Source organism: Emydura macquarii, unplaced genomic scaffold (assembly GCF_026122565.2).
Source record: "Emydura macquarii macquarii isolate MOO-44397 ecotype Brisbane River unplaced genomic scaffold, CSIRO-AGI_Emac_v2 contig_320, whole genome shotgun sequence".
NCBI classification, from domain to species: Eukaryota; Metazoa; Chordata; order Testudines; family Chelidae; genus Emydura; species Emydura macquarii.
The window spans coordinates 15,257,415-15,273,598 of NW_027130457.1; positions in this window are offsets into that span (position 1 = coordinate 15,257,415).

Genomic DNA, 16,184 nt, shown 5'->3' on the forward strand with positions numbered 1-16,184 from the left:
TTGGTAGAGACTGCTTAGAGCTTCACAGGTAAAGTTTCTGAAGATTCCATCTGCACTGAGCATGCTCCAACCCAAGGTGGCGGAGTCTGAGACTTTTCTTGCAATTGCAACTCCCAGTTGCTGTGGCTATGGGAGGAAGAGGCTGATACCAAAAGTGAGAGCAAAGAGACTCTCTCTTACCTGTGCTTTCAATGGCTTCCTTCTGGCATCCAGGTAGATAAGAGCTGGGCAAAATTTTTCAGATGAATAGTTTATTCACCAAAAATCTACAGTTTTTGGCTGACCTGAAATTTGACACAAATTTGTTTAATAGTTTCATCCAAAAAACATTTGGGGGCTCAATTTATGAGGGGACTTAGGTGCTAGTCACAAAACAGCTTAAGGAAATGGTGGTGCTCCCCCTTATAACCTTTAGCCCATTGGTTAGGGCATTCATCTGGGATGTGGGAGACCCAGATTTAAATCCTTGCCCTGAAACAAGGATTTGAATTCAGGTATCCCACCTCCCAGATGACTGCCCTAACAACCAGGCTATATAGAAACATGTTTTCTTTCTGGGTAGGAGCTACAGAGAAAACAAAAACATAGCAGCAAGTCTCAGAGCCTGGGTCAACTGACTTGAGCCATGCTATGGGGCTAAAAATATTGGTGTAAGACATTCAGGTTCTGAGACCCTCTGGTTTCAGAGCCCAGGCTCTGGACTAAGTATACAGAAATATTAACAGCATTGGGAAGAAGAGGAGAAACCAGAACTCATGGGTCTCCAGGTTTGTAGATGAGTATTCCTTCCATAAGGCTATTTTGTTAGAACTCCCTAGGAAGCTGCACAGTGTGCTAGCAACCTATAGTCGGATACAGCACTGCAGCATTCCACTTAATTCCAAAAATAAAATTTAACATCTTTTTACATTTAAAAGTTTGCCCTTTTCAGTACTATGCACTAAATTTGACTGAGGATATTCCAGCTATGTACGTTTAAAATGCCTCCTGCGTTTCAACTCTGTAACTTTGACTATAGAGTATGTGACACACCCAGAGTACAATCTGGACTGATGAACATACCATAGAGAGAATTCTTATAACTTTACATACAGTGTTGCCATACATATTTTACCAGGAAAATAATAATCAGCAAATTATGAGTTTTCAAATGATACCTCACAAGGCATACTTTATACAAAATTTATCATAATCCTGTGAAAGGGATGAACACAGGGGTACAGATTGACACAGTATCTATCACTGCCACATAGTGTTATTGGGGGTATATCTATACTGCAATTAAAAACCCTCAACTAACCTATGCCAGCTGACTCTGGCTTGTAGGGCTTGGGCCATAGGACTGTTTCATTGCAGTGTAGACTTCTGGGCTCAGCTGAAGCCTGAGCTCTGGAACCCACAGGGACCAGGACCATGTATGACAAGATAAAAGAGTGCAGGAGGACTTATCCAAGCATATTACTCACCCCAGCAGCTGTGTGGGGCCCTGCTTTGTCTGATGGGGGAAGAGCAACCCCTGGTGCAACTACTGCTCACAAGGGGGTCCCTGCCACTCCTCCTGCAAGGAAGAAAAGTGGCCCCTGATGCTACCTTTCTGTGACAAGAGGAAGCCCCTGCAGCCATCACTACTTCTTTTGGGGTAGAGATGGGGCTACCACAGCCCCTTCCCTCCTGAAGATGAGTGATGGCAGGCCCCTGTACAACCCAGAATGTTTTTTGTGTAGGTATCCCCTAAAACTGCCATACCATGTGGGGGTGGGGAGAGAGGCAAGGCAAAGGTGGCAGTCCATGTTACAGAGTACCTAGGATCCCAACTTGCCTCAATCCAGATCTGGGAGAAGTACTCCAAAGAATGGGTCGTGTTTGGGTTAAGCCAGAGAGAGAGAAATCCATTGATAAGTGACTAGTTTTTGTCCTTTATAAGGATGTTGATAAATTGGAAAGAGTTCAGATGACAGGGAAACCTATCCAATGGTATAGCTCAAGCCCTCCTCAAACTTGGTAAACTCCATCTATTTAGTTTATGCAAGACAGGGTTAAGAGGTGACTTGACCAAAGGGGGAAGAAATTAAATAGTAGAGGTCTCTTTAATCCACCAAACCTAACAATATCCAGTTCCTGGAAGCCAAAGCCAGATAAATTCAGACTTAAAATAAGGTGCAACATTTTAAGTGAGGGTAATTAATCATTAGAACAATTTATCTAGGGGTGTAGAGGCTTCTTCATTACATGAAGTCTTTAAATCAATACTGGTTGTCTTTCCAAAAAAGATATGCTCTAGCTCGACCAGAAATTATGGTCTTGATGCTAGAATCACTTGGTGAAGTGTTATGGTCTGTTATGTAGGAGGTCAGGCTAGATCAGTGGTTCCCAACCTTTTGGCTTGAGGGCCACAGATATCATTTATATAACCCTGAATGGCCACCAGTCTCTGCCAGCAGGGCCACCCCCCACCCACAGCCAGACGGAAGTAGTTCAGCAAGGAGGCCGCCTCCTCACTCATCTTCCATCTCCTTGGCTGCAGCAGGGAAACTGCACGCATCCTATGCACCGTGTGCTCCACCTGGGTCCCTAGGCAGTGGCTCTCTTCTGCAGCCAGGGGAATAGAAGATCAGTGCTCCCCTCCCTCTGGCTTCAGCAGGGACCCTAGCACCTAGGGACCTAGGTAGAGCATTTTGCCGTGCTCCCTGCTACAGCCAAGGGGAGGAGAGCGTTGATCTCCCATCCCCTTGGCTGCAGCAAGGACCCTGCACCCATCTTTTAGCCCTATGGAAATGCACTCCTCCTGGGTCCTTAGGCAGCAGTTCCCTTTTGTAGCCAGCAGGAGGTAAGCTGCGGGCCACTTTGAAAATCCCCGGGCCACAAGTTGGGAACCACTGGGCTAGATCATAAATCTCTTCTGGCCTTAAAATCTAAACCTCTGAGACTGTGGAGCAAGCCCTACACGGAAGGTTGAAGGTTTGTGTTTGTGATACAGACTGGTTTGACCCGAGACCATTAGGAGCTGTGGTTCTAAACCCTGGGGCTATGCAAAAGTCTTCCAGAGGGTACATCAACTCATCTAGATATTTATCTAGTTTTACAACAGACTACATAAAAAGCCATCTGTCTATCTGTATAAAAGGAAGGGTGACAGAGCCAGTTGTGATAATCATGGGAATTCCCTCCTATCCGTCGCTGGGAAGATATTGGCAAGAGTAGTGCTCAACAGAATGGTTGAGCAATTCATAAACAATGTATTCCCAGAATCACAGTGTGGATTTAGAGCTGACTGAGGATATTCACAATCAGACAGATTCAGGAGAAGCGCATGGAGCAAAATCAAGGTCTATACATGGTCTTTATAGACCTGACAAAGGCCTTTGATACAGTTGACCACGATGGTCTGTGGAAAAACCCTCCATAAACTTGGCTGCCTAGAGAAGTTTGTATCCCTCATTAGATCCCTCCATGAAGGGATGATGGCCAGGGTGTAGGAATGAGGGGAATCCTCTGATCCCTTTCCAGTTTAAAATGGCACAAAACAAGATTATCTATTGGCACCAATACTCTTTTTTATCGTCTTCTCCACGATGCTCCTGGATACCTTCCATGATATGAATATGATATGATACATCCAGTTTCGAACAGACAGAGGGCTGTTCAAGCTCAGATGTCTGCAGGCCCACACTAAGGTGGTGCAACTAGTGATTAGGGACTTCTTGTTTGCGCACTGGTAGCTCATTGCACATTGGCCTCATCTGCGGATCAAGAATTGGCCTTATTTCACACAGCCACACACACAAATACTCTTAATCACAAAGAGCTGCTGAATTCATTCATTGTCATCAACAGGAGACTCCAATACATAAAAAGCACTAGTAAAGTCAGTACAAACTAAAATTCATACAGACAGTGACTTGTTTATATGCTTTGCGTACTATTAAGTACAATACTTAAATTCCAGTTCATTTAGTTTATAATTATATGGTAAAAATGAGAAAGCAAGCAATTTTTCAGTAATAGTGTGCTGGGCACTTTTGTATTTTTATGTCTGATTTTGTAAGCAAGTAGTTTTTAAGTGAGGTGAAACTTGGGACTATGCAAGACAAATCAGTAATCTGGAAAGATTGAGAGCCACTACATTAGAGGACTGGTCTGGGCAAATGCTATTGCAGGGGTTTTAGGACAGGGCTTCTAAAACAGGTGGGGAAAAGTCCCTTCTCTTCTCTATGCCCAGGGAGAAGGACTCAGGTCAGGAGGAAGTGCTGAATGACTGTTTTTGTTTTGAATTCCTCTATGGCAAACTAAAGAGAATTCCTTTCATTTGTCCATATGCTCAAATGTAGCAATTGCTTCCTGATGCTAGATTGAGTAAACCAGGGTTGTATACTGCCTGGTCACTCAGCGCATGGAGCAGAGTTCCTACTCACTGCCTCACAGCTCAAGAGCTAGCAGTGCTTTTCTGTACTGCAGCTGGCTGGTGAGCAGCCACTGTTGTGGCTAGTAGTCCCCACACCCAGTCAGGGAGATCTTCTCCTGGGTTTATAAAGGAAAGAGAGTGGGATAGACTGAGACTGGTAGAAGGGAATATTTTTCTAAACATTGGGGATTATTAAGGATTTTTTTTGTGTGGGAGATTCTAAAACAAAATCGGATTTTGTGGGGGAGAATGTTTTAAAAGACAATTAATGATTTGTAGAAAAAAGTGAAATGCTTGGCAAAGAAGGATAAGTGGGAAATAATGACATGTTGGTGGTAGGGTGAAAGAGAGGAGAGAATGAAATGCTTGTTTCCCATCTCCGTCTCTCTATATCTCATTGTGGATCTATGCAACTTTATGCAAATATTGGTTTGTTCTGAGGATTTTGGCAGGTATATATTCCCATAGGAACTTTGCAGCACATAGCATAGCTACTCAGATTGTTCGCTGTGGCCAGAATTTGGCCTTGGACAGTTAAAATTTCTCTACTGTGATAAGTTCTGTGTTCAGTTTCAGGAACTGAACTCTCCCACTGTATTCCTGTTTCCACATTCAGAAGATTATCTTTGCAGACATTAGGACTATGGTAGAAAGTGAGATCCTGAGACATGAGATCTATTATAAAAGGTCAGGTATGAGGCCTGAAGCCTGAACTAAAGTAATACTCAAGCCCTGCTATTATAAAGCAAAGTTAGCAGAAGTCAGGCACCCAGGTTCACAGAAACTGGCAAAAACAGAGCTGGTATTACAAAAACACACATTCCTAAAGAAGTGATAGGCACTGAACACACAAGCACATTCCAGAAAGAGAGTACCAGAATATTCTGAGACCAGGAATGGTACAAGTTCATTCCTCAAAGATAACAAGGGCTTACTGACCCTTCAGGATGATAATATGAAGGATGAAAATGTCTTGATAATACAATAATAGAATCATAGAACGGTAGAAGATTAGGGTTCAAAAGGCCCTCAATAGATCATCTAGTCCAACCCCCTGCTCAAAGTAGGACCAATCCCAACTAAATCATCCCAACCAAGGCTTTGTCAAGCCTTACCTTGAAAACCTCTAAGGATGGAGATTCCACCACTTTCCTAGGTAACCCATTCCAGTGCTTCACCACCCTCATACTGAAAAAGATTTCCTAATATCCAACCTAGACCTCCCCCACTGGAACTTGAGACCACTGCTCCTAGTTCTGTCATCTACCGACAATGAGGAAAGCCTAGCTCCATCCTTCCTGGAACCTCTCTTCAGGTAGTTAAAGGCTGCTATCAAATCCCCCTTCATTCTTCTCTTTTGCAGACTAAACAAGCCTAGTTCCCTCAGCCTCTCCGCATAAGTCATGTGCCCTAGTCCCCTAATCATTTTTATTGCTCTCCACTGGACTCTCTCCAATTTGTCCGCATCCTTTCTATAGTGGGGGGCTCAAAACTGGACACAGTACTCCAAATGAGGTCTCACCGATGCCGAATAAAAGGGAAATAATTACTTCCCTCAATCTGCTGGCAGTGCTCCTACTGATGCAGCCCAATATGCTGTTAGCCTTCTTGGCAATAAGAGCACACTGTTGACTCATATCCAGCTTCTTGTCCACTGTAATCCCCGGGTCCTTTGCTGTGTACCCAGTCAGTCCCCAGTCTGTAGCAGTGCATGGGATTCTTCCATCCTAAGCGCAGGACTCTGCACTTGACCTTGTTGAACCTCATCAGATTTCTTTTGGCCCAATCCTGTAATTTGTCTAGGTCACTCTGTATCTGATCCCTGTCCTCCACTGTATCTACCACTCCCCCCAGTTTAGTGTCATCTGCAAACTTGCTGAGGATGAAATTCACCCCATCCTCCAAATCATTAGTGAAGATGTTGAACAAAAATGGCCCCAGTATCGACCCCTGGGTCACTCCGCTTGTTACCAGCCACCAACTAGACATCAAGCCGTTTATCACTACCCATTGAGCCCAATAATCTAGCCAGCTTTCTGTCCATCTTATAGTCCATTCATACAAGCCATACTTCTTTAACTTGCTGATAAGAATATTGTGGGAGATTTATCAAAAGCTTTGGTAAAGTCAAGGTATATCACAGCCACTGCTTTCCCCACATTCACATAGCCAGTCATCTCATCATAGAAGGCAATCAGGTTGGTCAGACATGACTTGCCTTTGGTGAATCCATGCCTGATGAATAGAGATGTTTTGACCAAACTATCTAGTACAAGGTAAAAGGGTGGTCAGAAGGTGGCAACTACGCATGTCAGAGGGGCAATACGTTACTTGCTTGTATCAGTGTATACAAGAGAGTCTCAAAGGGAGTGTCTTTGCCTGGACAAGTGAGGAATGGAAAGTCCCACCATTTACTGAGCCAGTGCATTGTCACAGGCATACATGTATTGAGTGTACTTGTAGCACTCATAGGGTGCTTTTTACTGTGCTTCGTTGGCAATAAACCTGACTTGGTGCCTTTGTTACTGGAACAGATCTCTGGTTTTATTGGGTAATCCAAGTGTGGTTTGCTGTATTGGTTATCTGCGCAGAGCTGGGACAGCATACACACTAGAAGACACACACACCCAACATCTGACAACAAGGGCTAGACAGGATTTGTTTTTAAATTAATAGATTTTAAGGCCAAAAGGGACCTTTATGATCATCTAACCCCATGGTTCTCAACCTTTCTAGACTGCTGTACGCCCTTTCAAGAGTCTGATTTGTCTTGCGTTTGCCAAATTTCATCACCTCACTTAAAAACTACTTGCTTACAAAATCAGAAATAAAAATACAAAAGTGTCACAGCACACTATTACTAAAAAATTGCTTACTTTCTCATTACTAGCATATAATTATAAAATAAATCAATTGAAATAGAAATACTGTAGTTACATTTTAGTGTATAGTATATAGAGCAGTATAAACTAGTCATTATCTGTTGTGACAGGGTTAGACCTGATGGCTACAGGAGGGTAGTAGAGGGGGGTCTATATTAGCCCCAGAATGAACAAATCCCTGTTCCCTGGGTGATCCAGCTGGGGCTATGCTGGGGCAATTAGGCCAATTAAGCCAGCTGAGGCCAATCAAGGAGCTTGCCCCAGCAGGTAAAAGCCTCCCTGTCAGGCAGACGGGCAGCTGGAAGGGAGTTAAGAGAAGGAGCTGTGCTGTGCTGCTACAGGACTTGGAGCAACCACTGCCACCTACAACCCCAGAGGTACCGGAGACGAGGGGGGTACCTGTCTGGCTAAGGCCAGGGACCCAAGGCACAGGCCTGAGGGAGAACCCTCCCCACCCAGTTCCAGGAAGCCGACGGCGAGCAGTGGGGCCAAAGACAGGGGACCCAGGGAAGGGAGTGAGTCACGGACTTTTGGAGACTACTCCACACAGGGTCCCTGGGTCGGGGCCCGGGGCAGAGGGCGGGACCAGGCCCCCCCCTGCTCCCACCCAGGCACGCCATAGGCATAGCCGAAGAAGGCACAGTACCCATGAGAGGGCTAAACTAGCCGCTCGTGCCACACTGTATGAAATTTTAGTTTGTACTGACTTCACTAGTGCTTTTTTATGTAACCTTTTGTAAAACAAGGCAAATATCTAGATGAGTTGATGTACCCCCTAGAAGATCTGTGCCTACATCCAGGAGTACATGTACCCCTGGTTGAGAACCACTATTGTAGCCTGAACTCTTGCATATATCTTTTAGAAAGAAATCTTGTTTTAAATACTTCAAATGATCGACCACATCCCTATGTAAGTTGTTCCTGTAAGGTTTAAGCTCTGCATGAACTGAGGGCCCCCCATTTGTTAAGAAAAATTTCTACTTGCCATTGGCAAATTAATTTGTGAAGCCCTGAATCATTGGACTAATTTTGTGGATGAATTACCACCAAATTGGGGGTCAGGCCAAGTCTAAAGACCCTTCAACCCAGTGACGTACAGCAAAAGAACCATGAAGAGATCAGCCAAGGATACACAGCCCATATTTTGGGATGCCAAAATGTTATAAATCAGACATCTAGGTTCCACTATCAACACAAGAAACATGGGAGAATGTAAGTGACTTAATTATCAACCTGTATCATATGACAGAAATATGCAATTAAGACACTACCTTGTGACAGACTGATTGCAGTGTTCAGGGACTGGAGAATGGTAGAGCACGTGCAGAATTACAGTAAAGCTTGACAAGGCCGTGAGGATGTTCAAGACCAAAAAGGATAGTAGGAAGCAGAGATTAGAGAAAGAAACAACCATGCTGTCTTCAGAGACATTAGTGACAGGTTCAACACAAGTCAGAGAACTGATTTCCTACAGCAAAGGGAAAAGAGTATACCCATTACGAGGGTGCAGCGGCCTTAAGTGTAAAATCCCTTCAGGCCCTTCAATAGTACATCAAACTACTATTTCAGAAAGCATCTTTTGCTGGGCACTATGTACTGTGACTGTCACAAGAAAGGTTATTTTCAGAACCTGAACCAATCATGAGAAGCATTGCATGTGCACCTCACAAAAAATGAAGTAAGAACTTTTTGGGGCTGAGGACCACAATGATAGCAAGTTGTGGCATACAGAACTTAAAGTAGCACCAGCTAAGTAACTTTCACAACAGACACTGGAGCAGACTTAGTAGAAGTAGTATCAAGCAAAAATTTGCTGAGGGCCACATACAAAATCTTGGCTAGGAGTGAGAGTACAAATAAGTTTTCTCATTGTGAAAGGTGAGTTCACAATTCATCAAGGAGGGAGGCAAAGAACTTCCAGGACACTTGTCATCCAGGGCCTGCAAACATTTTCTTCCATCATGAATCCAAGAATCACAGTAATCTTAAAAGCCATCTTTGTACAGTTTTATCTTTATCCTCCTAAACCCTCAGATGCATAGGGCATCCACCAGTTTCTGCCTTTTATTTTGGACTTGTGCTGGTCTATTCAGTCTTCTCAGTGTTGTGTTAATGGATTAGGTTTCTCTTGCTATTGTTCTGTGTAATGTTTCTCTAGGTCGCCCTCTTTTTCTTCTTCCAGGTGGTGTCCATATTACCACTTGCCATGGAAGTCATGTTGGTGGCATCCTTAATGCAGGTCCTATATATGTCCATCATCATCTTCTTACCATATTTGATGCTTTAGATTAGTTTGCTCTACTTAGAATATCTGATGTTGCAAGAAAAATCTTTCCAATGAATTCTGAAGATCTTCCACAATCATTTCTTTTGGAATGAGTTGATCTTCTTATCAATTTCTGTTGTAGATTTCCAGGACTTTGCTCCATAAAGGAGGACAAACATGATGGTGGTATTAAAAATTCCTATTTTTGTGCCGGTATCCTAAATTTTTCCAGCTTATGAAAGTTGTTTGCTGCTATTGATATTCATTGCTTGACATCTAGCATGGTGTCACCATCATTACACATCTCATTCCCTAAGTAGGTAAAATGACTTACCTCTTCTAGCATATCTTCATCTACTCTAATGTTTATTTTTGGGACACTGTAGGCTGGCGACTTGGCCCAGCAGGGACATCGTGACCCTTCCTTGGGCCCAGGCTCCGAGGAAAGCCACAGTGCCTTGTTCTAAGGCATAGAATCATAGAGTTGGAAGGGACTGCAAAACAAGAAGCTAACGTGTTGCGAGTCTTTAGCCCCCGGCCCCCAGGCGGGGTGGGTAAGGAGTCTATAGCCCCTGGCTCTCAAGCGGGCAGGGCAGGCAAGTAGTCTGTAGCCCATAGCCCTCTGGCAGGGCGGGGCAGGCAAGAAGTCTGTAGCCCCTGGCTCTCAGGCGGGGCGGAGCTAGCAAAGCAGTCTGTAGCCCCTGGCTCTCAGGCGGGGCGGAGCTAGCAAAGCAGTCTGTAGCCCCTGGCTCTCAGGCGGGGCGGAGCTAGCAAAGCAGTCTGTAGCCCCTGGCTCTCAGGCGGGGCGGAGCTAGCAAAGCAGTCTGTAGCCCCTGGCTCTCAGGCGGGGCGGAGCTAGCAAAGCAGTCTGTAGCCCCTGGCTCTCAGGCGGGGCGGAGCTAGCAAAGCAGTCTGTAGCCCCCGGCCCTCAAGCAGGGTGAAGCTATTACAGCAGTCTGTAGCCCCCAGCCCTCAGGCGGGGCGGAGCAGGCAAAGTAGTCTGTAGCCCCCGGCCCCCAGGCAGGGCAGGGCTGGTGAGGAATCTGTAGCCCCCAGCCCTCAAGCAGGGCAGGGCTGGTAAGGAGTCTGTACTCCTGGCTCAGTATCCTCTGTGGTAGAAGGTTCAGAGGAGACAAGTATCTCCAGGGTGGCTAGAGAAGGGGAACACAGGACCACCCAACTCCACTGCGTCCCAGCCCAGGGCCCTATCAGTGGCAAAGAGACTCTGCCACTGGGTCAGCAGGGCTCCAGCTACAACACGCTAACACCAGTGCAACCACAAACTCAGCCAAACTATAGTCAGCTGCCACTGGGCTACTTCCTCCCACCCTGAACCCTGGCACCTGAAGCCAGGGGTCTTCTTCCGAGTCGCTGGGGTAGACAGCTAGAGGGAGTCCCACTAGACCCTCACCATCTGTTGGCAGCAGGTCCAGGACTCCTCAGGGCCATCAGCGGATGGCAGCTCCTCCAGGTCACAGTGTCCCAGTGTGTCCTCCAGCTTACAGGGCTCCGGCAGCTCCATTGGGTCCCCGGTGGTGGGCAGCTTCTCTAGGTCAGGGTCGGCCTCAGGGCATTTCTCCCAATCAGTGGTCTCGGGTAGCCCGTCCCAGCCACTAGGGCCCGGCGGCCCTGGCAGGCCCTGGAGACTCTGGTCAATGTGGTGTTCACTCCGCACAGCTGCAGGGCCTGGGTCAGGCCCAGACCACAGCCTCCGAGAAGGCACATCCTTCTCCGACAGCAGCTTCCCCTGACTGAGCTGCTAGGCTGGCCTTTTGTACTTCCCCTTCCTATCTTGGCCCTGCCCCTCTGCTCCCGGGGTATTTGGCCTGCAGGATCCTGATCTGCCCAGCAGGGGCATCACGACCCTTCCTTGGGCCCAGGCTCCAAGGAAGGCCCCAGCACCTTCCTACAGACACTGATAGCCATATATTTTGTCTTCCCCTTGTCGATGAACAAACAAACTTGTTTTTCTGAAACTGCTAAAAGCTGTGTCTTCTTTTCCATTAAGTGATGTGTTGAACTAAGCAGGATAATGACATCAGTAAAAATGAGGTAATCTAATTATGCTTTATAATTTGTCCATAAAATTCCTCAGTTGCTTTCTGGAGTTACTTGCCTCATGACATTGTTAATGACCAATGCAAACAATAGTGGGGACATAAAACACCCTTACCTTACTCTAATTCTCACTGAAAACCATTGACAGATGTTGTCATCATCTCTGACTGCACATTCAGCATTATCATTTAGATCCTTTATTATTTTAATTATTTTTGCTGGTATTCGATAATATGCCATAATTCTCCAGAGACCTTCTCTGTGTATACTGTCAAAAGTCCTCTGTAAATCTATACATTTTTTCACAAAAGGTGCTTGTCACTCCACTTTGTTTATAATATGTCTGTATCTAAACAACACTTTGTTCTATAATATGTCTAAACAGATGATCTCAGTGCTCTAAAACCTGCTTGTTCCTCTCTAAATTGAAGTTCTTTTTTTTCTTGATGTGTTCCAGGATGAAGTTGCACATGATTTTCCCAGGCACTGAGAGTAATGTAATTCCTCTCCAATTATTGCAGTTGGTAAGGACACCCTTCTTTGGCTGTTTTACTCTAAAACCTCACTTCCACTGGGTTGGGTTCTTTTCTTCATTCCATATTCACAAGGAGAGTCTGAAGAGCTATTTCATCACTTATTGTAAGCATGTCTCCAGTAATGTTATCCTTTCTAGTTGCTTTCCCATTTTTGAGTTTTGTAACTTCTTCAATTGTAATATCTCCTAAATCAAATATCAAGTTCTAGTGGTAGGGCTTCATCACATATTTCTAGCAGTTCACTTGTGCTTGGGCTATTAGAATAATAAAATCATAGGGTTAGAAGGGCCCACAAGGGTCATCTAGTTTAACCCCCTGCCAAGATGCAGGATTTGTTGGGTTTAAACCATCCAAGACAGAGGGCTATTTAGCCTCCTTTTGAAAACCTCCAGTGAAGGAGCTTCCACGGCCTCCCTAGGCAGTCTGTTCCATTGTGCTACTCTTCTTACAGTTAGGAAGTTTTTCCTGCAATTTAATCTAAATCTGCTATGCTGTAGTTTGAACCCATTGCCTCTTGTCCTTCCCTCTGTGGCAAGAGAGAACAACTTTTCTCCATCTTTTTTATGGCAGTCTTTGAAGTATTTGAAGACTGCTGTCATGCCCCTCTTAATTTAACAGCATACCAATAATAAAATGCCCTCACAAAACAATCACCCACAACCAAAAAAAATCTATAATGTTCCAACCATTATTAATTATTTTAATATTAAATTATTTATGCCTTACAATAATACACTATATATACTATTAAATAAAAAAAAATCTTAGATTAAAACCACAAATACAAATTGCCTCCCAATATGTCACCTTAAAATAATTATATAAAGTAGAACCTAATTTAAACACTAGCTCCTACCTCCCTTCATACCTATAAAAAGATGAACATGTGGTCTGATTCTCTATTGCGTTTCACTTCAATCTCATTTATACTAATTCAGAGTAGGTGTAAACACTGCAAAATCGGAATGATACTGTTTTACTTCTTGCACAGGTGTAAGTGAACACAGAGTACTAGATAATAAAGAAATTGGCCACTTTGCACCACTAATAATGGTTTAGTTTTGAGTATCTATTGAACAGATCTGCAAAAATTTCATTCATATGAATGGCAGACTACACCATTGTTCACTCCCTGCACATGTGAATTCTTTGCATCAATCTTCACAGCAGAGGATGTGAGGGAGATTCCCACATCTGATTCATTCTTTTTAGGTGACAAATCTGAGGAACTTTCTCAGATGGATGTGTCAATAGAGGAGGTTTTGGAATAAATTGATAAATTAAACAGTAATTAGTCACCAGGACCAGATGGTATTCACCTAAGATTTCTGAAGGAATGCGAATATGAAATTGCGGAACTAACTGTTGTATGTAACTTATCACTTAAATCAGCTTTTCAACCAGATGACTGGTAACACCAGTTTTCCTAACATTCTAATGTGATGCCAATTTTTTTAAAAGGCTCCAGAGGCGATCATGGTAATTACAGGCTAGTAAGCCTAACTTCAGTACCAGGCAAATTGGTTGAAACTATAATTAAGAACAGAATAAACAGACACATAGATTAACAGTTTGCTGGAGAAGAATGAATAGAGCTTTTCTAAAGGTAAGTCATGTCTCACCAATCTATTCCAATTCTTTGATGGGGTCAGACATGTGGACAAGGGTGATCAAATGGATGTAGTGTAATTGAACTTTCAGAAAGCCTTTGATAATGTCCCTCAACAAAAGCTCTTAAGCAAACTAAGCAGTCATGGGATAAGAGGGAAGATTCTCACATGGATCAGTAACTGGTTAAAAGGCAGGAAACAAAGGGTAGGAATAAATGGTCATTTTTCAGAATGGAGAGCGGGAAATAGTGGTACCAGTAGTACCAGTACTGTTCAACATATTCATAAATGAATTGGAAAAAGGAGTGTTGCAAAGTTTGCAGATGATACAAAATTACTCAAGATAGGTAAGTCCAAAGCAGACTGCGAAGAGTTACAAAGGAATCTCACAAAACTAGGTCAACCTAGGTCAAATTTGGTCAACCAAATGGCAGATGAAATTCAATGTTGATAAATGCAAAGTAATGCACACTGGAAAATATAATCCCAACTATACATACAAAATGATGGGGTCTAATTTAGCTATTATCACTCAAGAAAGCGATCTTGAAGTCATTGCGGATAGTTCTCTGAAAACATCCGCTCAATGTGCAGCAGCAGTCAAAAAAGCTAACAAAATGTTAGGAACCAATAGGAAAGGGATAGATAATAAGGCAGTAAACATCATAATGCCACTGTATGAATCCATGGAACACCCAGACCTTGAATAATGAGTGCACTTCTAGTTGCACCATCTCAAAAAAGATATTAGAAATGGAAAAGATACAGACAACAAAAATGATTAAGAGTATGGAACAGCTTTCATATAGAAGAGAGATTAAAAAGACTGGGACTATTAAACTTGGAAAAGAGATGACTAAGAGGGCTATTACAGAGGTCTATAAAATCATGACTGGTGTGGAGAAAGTGAATAAGAAAGTGTTATTTTCCCCTTCATAGAACACAAAAACCAGAGGTTATCCAATGAAATTAATAGGCAGCAGGTTTAAAAACCAGCAAAAGGAAATTCTTCTTCACACAATGCACAGTCAACCTGTGGAACTTGCTGCCAGAGAATGCTGCGAATGCCAAAAGTGTAACTGGTTTTAAAAAAGAATTAGATAAATTAATGGAGGATAGGTCCATTGATGGCTATTATGTTACCAGATTTGCCCATCACCTTGGGATATGCTCATTTATTAGGGTTACCTTCCTGGAAGGGGGGGCGTGATTCTATTAATGTACTGCTTGTGTTACTTGTGTGTTCATATGGCTACAAGTCACCTCCCAATGGAGCTATCCTGCAGGACCTAAGGTTTTCAGGGCTGAGTTCCTCCAGCCCCAGATTCAAATAAACCCCCCACATATACACACACACATTCCAGATTAACCAAGTGCGTCTGAGTGGACCGGACTATCAGGACTCTCAGCTGACCCTTTATATGTCCCTAAACTCAGCAGGCTGGGTGACACAGCACTTTCAGCGGCCACCCTTATATGCCCCTTTGCACTGCACCAGAATAGAGCACTCTTCTGAGCAGGCTGGGTCCAAACAACACTTTTCAGCTGCCACCCTTATATGCCCCTGGACTCTGTAGGCTAGGCAGAGCAGCACTTCTCAGCTGCCTCCCCCCTCACTCTACGGTGGTTCTAGTAGCAACCCCCTTGATGAGCAAACCCCATAGGATTTTTTGGCACTCTAGGGATCTTTGGTTAGGTAAAAGAAGCGTTGCTGCAGAGCAAGATAGGGAAGCCAAGAACACAAAGGAGTAAATTAAGTTTGGAGAGAGAGACTGGCAACCAGCGTGATTATAAGAGTTATTTTATTGCCAGGTATATAAAATTTATGATACTAATAGTAATACCATACAAGGAGAGAAAAACAATCAAACACTTACAATTTTACACAATTTCAGTTGGGGTATTGGAGAAGGCTAGCCCAAGTTTGATTACAAAAGTAGAAAGTTATACCTGGACTAAAAGAGAGAGAGAGAGTGTGTGTTGGAGGAAATGGGGGGTCTCACCACTCCATGAAGCTCAAAGATTCTCAGGAGACAGGCTGTTCAGCTTAGGGTCCAGAACACTTGAGACAGGCAGAGCCCCTAACACAATCAGTCAGGAAAAGGGGAAGTACCAGTGGAGCTGATGCAGCATTTGGATCCAGACATCAGATCTAGGGGTTTGAACTTGGGTAGAGGTTTTTGTAAAACACCAGGTTTGTTTATGGGTAAACAATGTCTCAAGGAAGTATCCCAGAGTGGTTTTCTTTATGCTGGACAATAGGAGCTGATCATTCCTGGCTATGAGCAGTGTTCCTTGAGGGAGCTCACAATGCAATCAGGCAGATTCAGTGTTTTGCATATCAATAACTAGAATGGTCTGATAACTGTGGAGCTGGATGTGTGCAAGTGTGGGTTCATTTACATCAGGAGCAGAGATCTCCCATCATGC